Raw genomic sequence first — 15,925 nt, 5'->3', positions numbered from 1 at the left:
AGTGATGTGGTTGTTGCTATACCAGAATTCAAGATTAACCATTGATAAACAAACGGACTTTTCGTACGTCGTCCAACAATAATTAAACCAATTACAAAATACAGATGGCACAGAAAGACAACATTTCCCCCCCCCCCCACAGAACCTGTAAATTCTTGTTCTGCCCCTAGAGTAGATACTAAGGTCCCCATGAAACATGAAAATTCACTTTTAGTAACGAACAAAGTGAACGTTGTTCAAATAAGCAAAAATTCCGATTTCAATTCCACTACATTATCTAAATAGGGAAAGAATTAAGTATTAGGAAAACTATTGAAGTATTATACTATAAAATTTTTAATGAGCCTTGCAAGAAACCATTTAAATAAAATAAATTTTCTGTTTATACTCCGGGACGACCAAACAGTCAGAGGAATTAACAAGATAGACAGAATACAAGAAACAGCACCGTATACAGCAGTCACGGGCTTGAACCCCGGTCACTCAAGGCACGTGTACTTATGCACCCGCGCGCCTGACCACTAGGCTACGGCGGCCCTTTTAATACGCATTACAAGGATATGAAAACAGCACACAACAGTATAGTTAGTTAAATATAGGAACACCAAGGGGGAGTCTTGGTGCAATGTCTAACCGGCATTCCCCCTTCCACAAATAATGAATTATTGCAATCAACTATTTTAATATATTTCTTAATAATCAATAAACATACAACAAAATGCATTTTGGAATTTAAAAAAATATACAACTATGTTCTTACTTTTATCAGAATAATTATCGCTGTTTCTCATAATTTATGAAAAACGTAATGTCTATAGTAAAGCCCAAACAAAAAACTAGAATAATCATTCTTGTTTTTAATTTTCTAAACTGCGGACTGTCTCCCAATAAAACCATTAATAGTTAGGCTTAAATAATGCTGGTATAAGTGGCACAGAAACAGATAACTATGCCTTCATTTAATTAGGTACGGATGTGTATTGACCAGAGAAAACGTGCATATCAATGTATAAATATTGTCATTTCTAGTATAACTAAATTTTTTATATATTTCAGTACATACCGAGTTCTACATTACATTTTGTTATCTTATATAGACTATCGTCATTATACTGTACAATTAGCTGGTGCAATTCTGATGTGCAGATAATATAAACAGGATTTAAAGTATCGTTTCTCATTCTATTATTATATCTAATATATTTTTTTCCTGATAAGTGCAAAATTTGTCAATAAAATCAATTCTTTCAAAAGCAAGAATTTCAAGCATTTCTCTCCCAGATGTTTATCATGTTTAATTAATACGTTCTAGTCAGAAGTAAAGTATTGCCACCTTGATGGGAAGTACGGTAGATCTCCAAACAAGGTCAAGGTACCTACCTTGTCATTACATTTGTAAAGCACATTGCAGTCCGCTCCGTTAATTTCTTACTGAGGTTTCACTAATGTGGTTTCACTAATGTGATTGTTTCGATCGTTTCCGTTATATATTCTTGCCCGGAAGGAGATAAATGCTAAGCTGACAACATCACGAAGAAGAAACAGCAGTAAAATTATCGTCGCCGATTCAAGTTATCTGAAATACTTTACAACAGCATTTCCCAAACTTGGGTCCGCAGGCCAGTTCCAGGGGTCTGCGAAACAGTGGTCAACTACATATACAGTATGTTATATATAGGGGTCCGCAAACTTTTTTTTGATTTTTGAAAGGGTCCGTAGATCTCAGTAGTTTGGGAACCACTGCTCTACAACATTCCTCTGCACGTAGTTAGGGCAGAAATATCGTCTTTCATTGTTAAGAATTTAAAAAAAAAAAGGGGGGGGGGGTTGGAGTAATACTAATTTAGCATAAAGATGTATAGTAGGTCTATCATTTCCCTTATTTTACTATAATGAATATAATAACAAAGCAAATCCATTGAGAGAGGTTGCAAGGAGTAGTTGAAAACGTCTTAAAGAGAAAAATTTCCAAAGTGGTAAAAGAAGGCAAGTTTTTCGATCTACGCTATTTTGCAAACAAAATTATGCTGTTTTCTTAATACATTATATAAATATAATCAGTTTCTAATCAGCAATAAAATCAAACAACACAGTAGCCGCTAAGACTGAATTTTTCTGTAATTTGCTGAAAAAAAAACAAAGCTAACCAATAATAATACAGTTACAATATTATCAAAGAGGTTACACGATATACAGATTCATTACGAATAGAGGTCTTATTATTTCCTGTATTCGTTCATTAAGTCACATCAACAACTCAAAAAATAAAAGTTACGACGAATAATGAACGCTTCAAACTAAATTCATCACCATCACGCAAAAGAGATGAAAACAAAATGTCCTGTGGTTCGGAGAAAAACGACAGGAAAAAAAATTATTCTCTACATTCATTTTGATTATAAATGAAATTCCTTCTAAATAAGAATTTAAGTTTAAAACAAATAGTATTTTCCCTTAACTTTCAAAATGAAGTAAAAATATAATTAACTGTAAAAAGTGAATGACTATTTCCATACTCATAATTTCAGTAATTAATAATAATTATTTTTGCTATATATTATAGTCATAACAATAATAACAACCCTCTCTGGTTTAACCCCATGGCTTAATGGCCTTGATGGAAAATATTTTTGAGTTGAATTCCAGAAGTCTTAACCAGGAATCCGGTTTATAACAATGAGAAGAATTTAACGCGTTTTATTTTTAAATAGCTGATGCGTTTACGCAAATGACTGATATTGTAAATTATGAATTAAGCGAAACGCAGCAATAGAATTGGTAGCGTAATAAATAAGTTTCATTCACGTTTTCTCTACTTCGGGATTAATGATCAAATTCAAATACACTGTACAAGCTTGTTTCTCTCCCTCTCTTTACCAACCCCCTCCCTCCCGATCCTTGATTCTTTTGACAAAAAACGGTGAACGAGGTGATAAAAAAGCATGCAACAGGGAAAGGAATTTACATAAGAGACCAACCACTGAACGTTAAATTGGACCCTTATTTTTTTAAGTTCATATTACTCATCATATCTTTGGTAATAAAATATTTTTGAAAATTTGAGAATGTGTAATAGTAAATATTAAAAATTAGTACTATAATGATAAGATTAGTATTGTTTAAAAAATAAAAAATGCATAGCAGTATCTATCTTACCCACCGCTACGCAAGGTTAGGTAAACTTGTAATAATATAAAAGTTTTAGTTTTCCGATATATTTATATGAAATAAATCTTGCTAAGGATAATATAGTCTTATTACGAAGTTATTCTAAATAATAAATTATAAATAAATTTGAAATTATTTATTAGTAAAACTACACTAATTGCAGGAAATAATCAGTAATTACACATCGATAACAGATAAAATAACAAGTAATAATTGTAAAAGACTTTCTCTGATCTGCCAAAGTACTATTAATCAAGATTAAATGCAATATTATTTGCTCACGTTGTTGTTTAACAAATAATAATTATATCGCATTATGTGTATGTTGCATAACTTAATAATACATAAAAAACGAGTAAACAAGGATTAAAAAAGTCGAAATTTCATATGAACTACGCCCAGCGCTGCATTGCACAGCGATAACGGGACGACATATGCAAATAAACGTTTATTTTAAGCCAGTTCTTGTTCATTCTGACCACAATTAATTACGGATATGCTCAAAAGCATTAGTGTATTGGCTACTTAGATCATATTGCACCATTTCCCGGTAACAACAACAAAAAAAAAAAAAAAAAAAAAAATTATTGCGTATCATCAAAGCCGATGGTAAAACATGTGCAAATAGCACAGCTGGACCGGGTCTCGTGCAATGAAATACATGCAATTTTGTATGAATTAATTTTGTGATTTTTTTTATAGTTCCACTTACATATTTCTTTACTCTTTTTAAGATGTCGTAATATAACAAAAGTTCAGAATACCTCATTTACTACTGGTAAATAAGCAGAATCCAAACAGGTGAGTAGATTACATCGAGCCGTGTATTTATATGTGTACGAGGATGTATTTTCCGCCAGATTTGAGTGTTGTGGTGATTGAAAAACCCGCAATAATCCAGGGGAAGGAGAATACCCCTCCGTCTGAGATCGGCAACTACAGCTTCGACTAAAGTCAAAATGGCCGGGGGGGGGGGAGACCTGGCGGCTGGTATGGTTATTAAAGAACAAGGGGGTGGAGTTGTAGTTTCGCCTCAGATACACGCACAAACTAAAAACATGTTTGTCTTTAATTGATAGATACTGTGTTCCTACTCGTATAAAACAGTCTTTAAAGAATCTCTATCCATAGACACACCGACGCTATTTTACGATCTGTCGCCCCATCCAACTGTTGATACAATCAGAAGTGGTGCATGTTGTGAACACTGACAGAACACGGCGCTGTCTGTGAACCAGACCAAGATTAAAGGAACTTTGGGGGAGGGGGGGAAGGGTTCTTCTAGTATTCAGGAGTCTGTTCTCAGATTTAAACTTCTACTTCAAGGATAAAAAATAATAATAAAATAAAATTACATTATTAAAATTATTCTACAGATTTTTTAATATAGCAAACTGAAGTGTATCACTAAAATGAACTTTGTAAGGAACAGTTGCGAAAAAAAAAAAACAATAAATAAATAAAAATAAAATATATATACATATATGTATGCACTCAATTTGTAAACATAAACGCAATCAGATGACTGGACCTTACTGAGCGGGCAAATTATTTCATTACAGCAACAGGTAGAAAGACTTGGTTTTCGCTGAAGTTGCTTAATTAAATGAGAATGTTAAACCTACGATTACTCTGATCAGGCGAGTGTCCCGACTTTTTCATTGGGTGTGTGTGTGGGGGGGGGAGCTAAGGATCAAAGCCATTCCTTTGACAATATTATTCAGGTTACTATTATTATTATGGTTGTTGTTGTTTTGTTTCTTTAGGGAGGGCGGAATCTGACAGTCACTCCCCCCCCTCCCCTCACTCGGTGCGTCCCTGGTTCTGATGGTAATGTGACGATTCATAATGTCTATTTACCGGTATTTTATAATATTATCAAACAAAAATTTGTTACCAATGCGGTTTTGCATAATGAACCAAAATTCCTTTCATCAAAGTAACAATACCTTTCAAGGTTACGACCTGCCTTTCCGACATCATAACTTCGCCCGAAATCAAGTGACAACTCCAAAATTCGCTTAATACAGCTGAGTTTAACCCTTCCGATTTATTCAAGTTTATTTTCTTATTGTGGTTTTTAGTAATTAAACAGGTGCAGTTCGATTCTGCAAAGCTGTTTCTTTTTGATTGTGATTTTCTTGTGAACTAAACTATAGCCAAAAATAAAATGAAGGAAATAAGTTTAAAAAAAACGCAATCACTATGCACAAGGACAGGTCTTGCAGTTATGTCAGCGATGAGTGTATGCAGCATTCGTCAGGGCCATCCAAGCCAGTTCATAGAGGCAAAACACAAGCCCATATGTCAAATCGAGACATTGTACTGAACTGTACATTGTAACACTGACCGCTTGTAAGAATCCAAATGCAAGCGCTGACAGGCGCTCCTAACAGTCGATCTGTCTCTCGTGCGAGCGGTGTGTCACGTGTGTAGAATTTGGTCCTGTTCAGTTGTAAGCGTCTTCAGTTTCCCACGAAGCCTGCGAAGTCTGGGAAAGCTGGAAAAATCTCTCTTTGTTGTGGGGTGCAACTGACACTTGATCCTAAGATGTCTGGAGAAGTAAGGAGAGTTGCACTGAGAAAGATTAAGAAAGTCGTATGAAAAGCGATGTACACGTTTCATAAAAATTTGCAATAAGTCAAGTTGGTCTATAAACGACAACGTTATATTTTTTTCTTTAATTAATACATATAAATATATTTATTGCAGGCAGTGATTGGTTACATGATTGCCTGATGCAATACCCACAACAGCGACAATGCTAGGGGTTTAACATTAAATAACTAATAACTATACATCCATATACGCCTATGCATAACACAGTTGCTGAGATAGTCGTATACATGAATCCAGTACGTATAAAATATTAAATAAATTAAACACGATATATGGAATTACATGAGATTTTATTATGAAATTTCTTTGTGATAAACGGAATGGAATTTTTTGTGATAAAAATGCTCGTAATAAGCATATAATAAGCCGCTTTGAAAAAAAAAACACACTTTACTATTATATATTGAAATATATGTATGTATTATTTTCACCTTTTTCGATGTTTAAAATTGAACTCAAAAATTTACATCTATGGTGGCGTAATATTAAATTCAGAAAATCGAAATCTTGTTTTCATTTTGATTTACCTTCGTGCTTTTCACCATACACTACGTTGATTCAATTTGAAAGAATATTTTCAAAAGCGGCACACTGACTATTTATTATTTACAGCATTTCTCTATCCCCCATCCCACAAATAGTGCTCTATGATCAGATACTTTCGCTGAAACACTTCTGACTGGTTTCCATCAGATGAATACTGGTTGATCTAGTTAGAACCATGCCCTCTCAACCGACTTAATGGCGATGGTCTTTTTTTTTTTTTTTTCTTTTTTAATGGCTTATGCTGTGTAAGTCTGCTTTCATGTGCTTTCTTTGCATCCTTTGCCACTACTAAAACCAGTATTATCTCGGAATGTTTACCTTTGTTTATTTCGGTTTACCGAGGCCTTGTGGTTATACAAGATCGGGCCCTGGGATGGGTCGAATCCTTGTTTATAAAATTTTTGGGAATTTATGTTTAGTTCATTTATTTTGATTTATCGGGGTTTCCTACGTAACTGAAAAGGGAGACGCTAAATGTTTTAACAATTTTGGTTGAATATTCTATTAGTGTTTCTCACTATATTTTATTTTCTTTAAAAATTTGGCAGCCTCCAACTCCGCTAGCAAATTAGATAATAATACTTTGAGTAGTTAAGAATATACATATATAAATTTTCGTTCGTATTTTCCCAAATATTCTTTCAAATTTAATTAACGCAAAATAGTTTAAAAATTATATATATATATATATATTAGAAAAAACAAATATGTAAAACGGTATTGCGAATCTGAGTTGATCAGCATTCATCTCCATATTTTATGTCATGGTAATATTAAGCGGATTCCCGACCTTTAAGCGAGTAATACCGTACATAATTGTGTGCAGATTGCATACATAAAATATAGTTACATACCGAAATATAACTATATTCATGTTAGTAGCAAATGATGCAAGAAAGCAAGTTTAAGCAAAATAAAAATATTACCATTTCGCCTGTCCATCCCCTCCAAGAAAGTTTTTATAGTTCTTACTTGAATTTATTCACACTATCCACTTGCACGACAACGGATGAAGCTTGTTCCAGCAATAAACCACCCGTTGGCTGAAGGCAAACTTCCGCACATCTATTCTGACACTATCCTTCCTCAATTTGAATTTGTGCCCCTCAATATAGTATTACTTATGCAGTCTGTATCTGTTAATATAAACCAATAAGTCATGAAAATCCAATTGTATAAGGTGCCGTTTCTGGGAGAAGTGTTTACTTCAGATTGATTTAAATTTTTAAAAATTTTACATCCAAATAACAGTTTTATTTAGGTTTGCAATAATAACCTTTTCTCTTTAACCCAGCTGGAAGAGGAAAACTTTAAATCTTTTTCTAGCGTTTACCTGCGCCACAGAGTCCACACGTACTTCAAATGGTCTTTGATGGTGTAAAATCATTTGAGTAGAAGAGGTGTAACTTTCGAGTGTCCAAGGTGGACAATAACCAGTCTATTTACAGAAATGACGCCGTCTGGGAGTCACCAACCTACTCGCACAACTTTCGTAACACCTGTGATACCTTGTAAATATCACCCGTGCACGTGGGAACAAAGGTACGGGTGATACTTACACCAGAGGATTATGTTCTTCTTTCTGTATAACCAGAGGGGGTGGCGTCAAAGTTTCTAGGAAGCAATATTCTGAGATGCAAGGGACGTTCACCATGAACTCAGATGGTTGCTTTAAATACAAAAGTCTGTTCGCATATAAATAACTAATTATAGTTTGCGATGACAAATGTAATTTTAAAAAAAAGTCTTCAAGAGCGTTGCCTGGCAATATCGTAACTTGGCAGATCACAGTGGTATATAAATAAATAAATAAATTTTCTGTTTATACTCCGGGACGACCAAACGGTCAGAGGAGTTCACAAGATAGACAGAATACAAGAAACAGCACCGCATTCAGCAGCCACGGGCTTGAAACCCCGGTCACTCAAGGCACGTGTACTTATGCACCCGCGCGCCTGACCACTAGGCTACGGCAACCTTGTTTTAAAGAACAGAAAATTTGATAGATAAACTTCTTATACTATTTATACTTCATATCGCTGACAGAAGGAAATGAGAACTTTAAAAAAAAAATTAATAGACTATATCCATCATAGTAGACTGAACACTACAACGCTCGAACTAAGCAGGAACGGTGTTCCGGCTTAGTTCGAGCAAAAGCACTGCAATTGATAAACTTCCAATAAAGTTTTACAAAACGTTAAGGTGGTCAACGAGAGATTACTTACAAGTACTCCCGTTCAGTTACGATCGCCGTTCTTCTATGTCTCGTGGGTGGCCCTCCGTGAAAGTATAGTGGTTTCGCCACCTTGTCACTCGTTTCTCTCTGAGATTAGGTAGATCGACCAATCCTCCACCAAGGACTATCGCAGATTTACGGAACGCAGTCTTAGAGACATGGTTCAATATAGCTCTTGCGACGTTCAGAGGCTTTATATATTCAAGACAGAGTCAATGCGTGGCATTGACTCTATAAGGATTCCTGGTCACAATGTTTAGACTGGAGAGTGTATATTTGCAAATTGAATGGTTCTCTGATTGTTACGAGGTGAAAACGAAGATTTCCTACAGAAAGGCACGGTTATTAATGGAATTAAATTGCAAACAATGCCAACGTTTCGGATCAGCTTTGTAATTCTGTTCTGAAGATAAGTTACTGAGACAGATTATGAATTGAGGCCGCCAACCTGTCTCAGAAGAGTCCGGTCGCCTCTACAATATAACAACTTGGCTTGAAATTAAATCCCAAAATGGATCCAAAGAGTTGACATTATTTGCAACTTTATTTAGTTAATTAAACGTGCCTTTGCGCAGGAAATCCTCTTTTCCTCCTTTGGGTAACAATCAATGAACTGTTTAATAATTTGCAAATAAAAGTTTGGTCGGTGTTTTTATAATGCTCTTTCAGAGAACACAGACAGACATTATTCACCAACACAGCTCTGTTATATACTATTAAAAAAGAAATCAGTTAATGTACGCAGGCGTTACATTTTAGTCGAGTTCGATTTTTTCTTAAATTAATTAAATTTTTCTTTTCTGTAGTTAATAGAAGTGAAACGTAAATGAATATTTATACATATTACGCTACAATAAATATCCGGACACCCGCCGTTAATGCTTCATGTCATGAAGCATTAACGGGGTTCAATTTAGTCAAAAGTTTGAGTAAATCGAACCGTATAACTATTCTCTTAGACAAGCATCATTCTCGCTGAAAAGGCAAATCTTTTCGCTCAAATTTTCTCAGCTTCCTCCCTGAACTGCGACACTCTCCCTAAACCTGAATGTCAACTATCGACACTCTCAGTCGATAGTTGACGTCAGGTTTGTCGGAGTTCATTTGAACTTCAGCCCAACATGTTTTAACTGTTATTTATGAATCAAAGATCATATCGCGGAAGGTCCAGATGAAATACTGTTACTGTTTAAAAATGCTGGAATAACTGCCAATTCTCTAAGTTGTTCGATTCCTGCATTTCCTGTGGTATTTATCCTAACTCTTTCAAAAGTTACAATTAGTTCCTATTTTCAAAATTCGTGGAAATACAGTATATCTGATTCTTGGAATTACCGACCAATTATTAAAGTTTTAGATTATTACAGTTTTAGCCAAGATCTTCGAAACGGCAATCTTCAAGAATTTGAGCGCATACATCCAGCCTTTTATCCGCGAATTACAACTCAAGTTTATCAAATTCATAGATCAACCTATTCCAATTTGGCCTTGTTTTCGCGCTTCACGCATGTTAATCTGGATCATGGTCACCAGATCGGTTTCATAATGAACACTGCCAAAACGTTTTACTCTATTCACCTTCATTTTCTTCGTTCTAACTTACTGTCTTACGGAATAATAATCTTTCACTGTTCCATCCTCTTGCGGAGTGCCAGAGCATCACTATCCGAATCTCATATATTACGTCTTGTCTCGAATTTTGTTCAGGGCCGTAAATTGTTGTATATTATTGTACATTCATTTTATTTAAATTCTTATTTTGTGCTATATTTTTGCATACAGAGTAACCAGCGTATATCACAGTAATTGGTTGTTGTAGGGGTTCAGATGCATCAGAAACTTAGGCCATGTCGATATGTCTGTAAAACTGCATGTTCTGTGGCCGATTTGCTGTTTGCTGGACGGAAAACCCGCGTTTTCAGAAAGAAAAAACCACGCTACCTATGCCTGAAACCGATTAACTCAACCACGCTGCGAAAAAAGGCCCATAAAAATTCCTCGTGCCATGACGGAATTCGAACTCAGGTCTTTTCCACCCAGTGTGGGGATAATACCAAATGTGCTACCCACAAATGCATCGCTGTACTTGTATAAACTATGCTAAATAAAGAAACGAAAAGGAATGAGTTTCGTTTGGGGAGCACCTTAATATTATGCAAGTTTTTAGTTCCAAAACTTGCATAATAAGCTGAAGATGTCCATGCCTAATTACATGATTAAAAAGTTACTCTTACTGAATGTCAAAGGTCAAAAAGTATTTTCTATCCCTATGCATGTAGTGGTTATTTATACTGACATTCTCTAGCACAGTGGCAAACCGAAACCTTTAACCTCATCGATTATACGGTAGCTGAAAGCAAATGATTATTCTTTAAAAGAGTCGCTTTCTCTTTTTTTCTTTATTATTAATTTTTTTTTACGCGTGAGGATGAAGACTTGATATGCCGCTAATAAAACAATGATAACCTCTTCATGCCCTAGATCTTCGATTCATCAATACTCCCTTTATACTCGTAGCAATTCTGTAGCATTCCACTCTTAGGTTGTTATGAGGCTTCGGTGTGTACAGATATCGCTACTCACTTCATAGTGTCATTCACTGCCTACTTGCACTATCTAGAGAAACCGACATCTCTCGTTTTAAGTAAAGAAAACCAACAATAAACAAGATGGAACATGCTGCCGTACAACAGAAAGAGGGCAGCGTTAGCCTTTCTATCCTTAACTTGATGGGATGATTATGATATATAACTACGAACGTTATTACTTGTAGTATTAGAATGGCTGCATGATGCCAGGAAGTGGACATTTTCTATATCTACTTAAAAAAAAAAAAAAAAAAAAAAAAGACATCCCCAATCAGTCAGTTCCCCCAACATGTAAAAAGGATCATTCAGTATGAATTTTAACAAACATTCAGCCTTGGTCATCTGGCGGGTAAACTATTGCAATAATGTACAATTTATTATTTAAATAAATTACCTGCCATAACTTAACGCAAAAAATTCCATGCAGCCTTCTATTACTCTCAATTCTTATCTCGCATCTATTGAAAATATACGTTCATTTTACTGATCCCCCTTAAGGGCGTTGTAAATCGTAATGGGGAGGACTTAATCAAGTTCTTACCCCCCCCCCCCCCCCCAGATGTCTGGTTACCAAGCTTTGCGATCTTCTAGACTAAGATGGTCTGAAGCTCTTACGATTACTTCCTCAAATGCTTCCCATTTACAATTTGAGGTTGGTAACATCATCAGCTGGTCCCACTACACATATTGAAAAACAGATTTTCCGATTGTTATTTAGACATTCTTGCTGGTCTTAACTCAAATCTTCAGATATCAAAGCAAAAGCCTTCCCTTTACCTTTGAGTTATGTCTGTAACATAACTCAAAGAAAGAAATCTTGTGTAGGACGGCACCTGAACGTCAGTTCATCTCCGCCTTGGTACACTGTGTAGGATACAGAACTCTGTAAAAGGCCAGAAATGTGTGTAGTGTTATGTTTGTGTAGTGTGTGTGTGTGTGTGTTGTGTATTGTTTAGTCGTTTCTGGCCTCTTTGTCACTAGGCAGGCGATCCCCTGGAAAGCCTGCCCAATGTCCGTCTTCATCAGTGGTTCCAAAACTACTGAGATCTACGGACCCATTCGAAAATAAAAAAAAAAAGTTCACGGGCCCCTTCAGATATCAAAAAACCTTTGCGGACCCTATATATAACATATGTATGTATGAAAAGGCTGTTTAAGCATGGGTAATGTATCCGCGTCATTTCTACTACCCAGGTAGCATGCATGCATCGTTTTATTATATCTCATATTGTGAATACCTTCACAATGGGTTGCCTAGGTATTGCACTACTTCGAATAAGTAACGCTTCTCTAGTAGAGAAGACTACTGTTACTTATTCTCAGATGGGCACCACCACCCGGACAGCATCTTTCGAAGCTGGATGGCTTCATCATCGGCGGGTGGGCAGGTACCTTGTTGCAATATTGAGAACCCAGTTATGAAGTATGACTCCACAATATGAGAGATGCTTGATGGCGTGCTTGGTATATTGCAACAGGGTACCTGCCCACCCACCGATGATGAAGCCAATCCGCTTCGAAACGGTGCCGCCGTCTGGGTGGTGGTGGTGCTCATCTGAGAATAAGTAACAGTAGTTTTCTCTACCAGAGAAGCGTTACTTATTCGAAGTAGTGCAATACCTAGTAAACCCGTTGTGAAGGTATTCACAATATGAGATATAATAAAACGATGCATGCATACTACCTGGGTAGTAGAACTGATGAAGATATGTTACCCATACTTAAATAACCTTTTCATACTCTTTGACATTTAGTCAAGAAATATATAACATATGTATGTATAGGTAATGTATTTGCGTAATTTCTACTACCCAGGTAGCATTTATCTTGTAAACTCCTCTGATCGTTTGGTTGTCAAGGAGTATAAACAGAAAATTTATTTATTTATATATATATATGGTCGACCACCGTTTCACGGACTCCAGTTTGGGAAATGCTGGTCTACACCACGGGGAGGTGGGCCACAACTACGCATATGCTGTGGCGGACCTCGACTGTCTCGTGGATCTATTATTCCCTGTGTGTGCTGTACTGCACAAACCCCCAACCCATCTGAGGAACTGCTGTACCGGTGGGTGCAACAGTAGCTACGCCTTTAATTAGCTCGCACGTAAGTACACTGTGATCATGATCACTGCCACCCAGTGGGTCATTTATCCACAGATGCAATAAGAATCGCTGCTGATAATCAGATCAAGAGTATTGCTTTTTGTTGTTGTTGTTGTTGTCTCGGTAACACGCTAGATTAACAACCTGACTCAAATCTTGAAGGTTAGAGCTCCAAAAGGAGAGGATTTGTTCAACAACGATGACTGACTTTAGTATCGTACTTCGTTCACCTTTTAAATGTGACTACACTTCAAAAAATAATAATTCCGCAATTTCCGACTAGCTTACATATAAGGGAAGTTTATAAGTGGTATAACTAAATGAAAGATTGCAAATTGCCCCAATACGCGATCATACACAGACATCCGAAGCAAGGCAATGTAAAAGGGGAGAGGGGACCAGGAATGCGAAGCACCCTGAACCTGACACAGAAGGAAGGCTCCAGTACGTTTCTTAAATGGTTATAATATAGTTCTAGAAAAATAAAGGGGCCTCAAAACTAACCATGCACCCAGATCCTCAAAAATCATTGCATGGTCCTGATCCGAAATCAAATTTTTTGCCACCCAGCATGATGTGACCCAAAGAAAACACACAGCATGGACAAAGCATAATCACCTATGTCAAGTTACATGACCTTGCAGCTTGCAACACTGACCGCATGTGGGACTCCAAGGTCATGCGATGATAGGTGCTTCCAACAGCCAATATATCTTGTGGGAAGGAGATGTCAAGGTAGGAGTTCTGATCTTTGTAACCCAACACTCCGACAGAGACTACTGAGTTATGAGAAAGTTAAGACAGTGCTCCGTGATAAAACAAATGGTGGGTGCACCTGGAAAAAGTTGGTTTACAATAAAGCAGAACTGGGAAAGCGAATGAACAATTCTGTAAGCGAAAGCCGGGCATTATTCCAGCAATAATGGAAATAGATAACTAGAAATGGAGAACTTTTGTTTATACTTGTATATTGATCATACCGTTTAATTATATATTTATCAAAGTAACTCTGTTCAAGATAAAAATGAAAAAAGAACATGATTAACACTGATAGCCACGTTCAAAAATAATAAATGGGGAAAATAATTTTTTAAAAAAATTTGAATTCTGGCCCGTTGCTGCATAAAGATATCACATTGCAGATAAGGTGGACAGCAGGTCTGAATTTCTCCAATAAGCAGAATAGCATTTGCTTAGACATGATAAAACTTGGAGACGCAAAAAATAAATAAAATAAAATAAAGTGCTATTCACTCACTGCAAACTTAAAACGTACTCCAGTTTACAAAATAACACACCAAAAAATCCTAAACTGTTTTTCTCTGTTACTTTGGCAAAACCCGAATTCATGATATAAAAGTTTCTTTTAGATTTTCCGATTGTTATTTCAACATACTTTTTACGCATCAAATATATGGACTTCATATATTTGAATATAACTCCAGGCGGGGGAGATGCCTAACGCAACTCCCACAAAAGAAACAATGTGAACATGAGGGCATCGATTATATCCTCACTGTTCAGGATGGTTAGACTCAAGTCTTGTCTAAAAGATACTTCATGTCAATGCTGCTCACAACACTCAACACATTGTGTATTAGATAAATGTTGATATTTCAATGAGAAGAGGTCACATGCATGGAAAACCCGCAGTCTCTAAGCGACACCATTCCACAGTCCTGTATAGATACTTATATCACTGTATCCGGATGAGATCAATAATGTTTTAGCCAGCAGTGTGAGGGCTAAACTAATAATATTGCAATATGCTGCCCATCAGTAAAACGCAAGCTCGCTAAAGTGAGGCCAACTGCCGATCCCATTTATAATTATATCCTCTCGTGTATGTAAAGTGTAAAGTGTAAAGTGTAAAGTGTGTTTAGGGTCAAACGGCACCAGGGGTTTCCCCCATCTCCGCGTAGTTTACATTGTGGTGTGATACAGTTCACTGTAAAGGCCAGAGATTTAAAAGTATATGGATCTTGAGGTGTGTGATGTTGTGTACGTTGTTCTTCTGGCCATTTAGCCGCCGGACCCCAGCTGAGGCCCGACGTTGCCCACACTTCGCCCCGTGGAGGCAGACCAGGTACACTAGTATTACAGTTATTTACTCTGGCAGGCCCTGCCACCTAGTTTCCTGAGATTTCAGTGGCAAGGACCTAAAAAAAAAAAAAAAAAAAAAAACGTTTGCGTGGGTTGATCGCTAGATTGAAAGACCGAAATGTGAGCGAACTTAATTTGGAGCTATTAAGTTTTGACCTGTGGGATATACGCTGGTGAGCAGGTAGAGAGGGAGAGGAGACTGAAGACTGGGGGGAGAAAGACAGAAGAAATGGGGTCGATAGAGGAGGCGACCCCATTAAAAGTCAGTGGGGCATGCCCATGCCCTACCAGGAGGAAATATGGGTTGGCGAGTAGGGGAGAAGGCAGGAGGGGAAAAAAAAAAAAATCCTGTCTCCTCCCCTACCGCCGAGGGAGGGGGAAAGAAAGATGGGTCCAGCAAGAGCGCCGGCACCGATTGCCATTATGGCTGGCATATGCAGAAAGCTCTGCGGTCTCATTGGGCTGGTTGGAATTCAGCTGGATAGAAAGTCACTCGTGAGGCTGTGTCCTGTCCGAAGGTGGTCCACATATCATTTCATGGTTGTTGTTGTTC

At 36.9% G+C, this 15,925-nt stretch overlaps 1 protein-coding gene across 2 annotated transcripts in view; it reads right to left on the bottom strand.

The window, feature by feature from the left end:
- The window catches only part of LOC150085645 (fibroblast growth factor receptor 3-like), a 509,974-nt gene that overhangs the window by 451,139 nt on the left and 42,910 nt on the right, over positions 1–15,925 (bottom strand). The window lies entirely within an intron of this gene.

This window comes from Mastigoproctus giganteus, chromosome 5, assembly GCF_048544385.1.
Source record: "Mastigoproctus giganteus isolate SK-2022 chromosome 5, ASM4854438v1, whole genome shotgun sequence".
In the NCBI taxonomy this organism is placed as follows: Eukaryota; Metazoa; Arthropoda; class Arachnida; order Uropygi; family Thelyphonidae; genus Mastigoproctus; species Mastigoproctus giganteus.
Note: the sequence above shows the minus strand (reverse complement) of the source record. Positions and strands in the feature narration are given on the sequence as shown.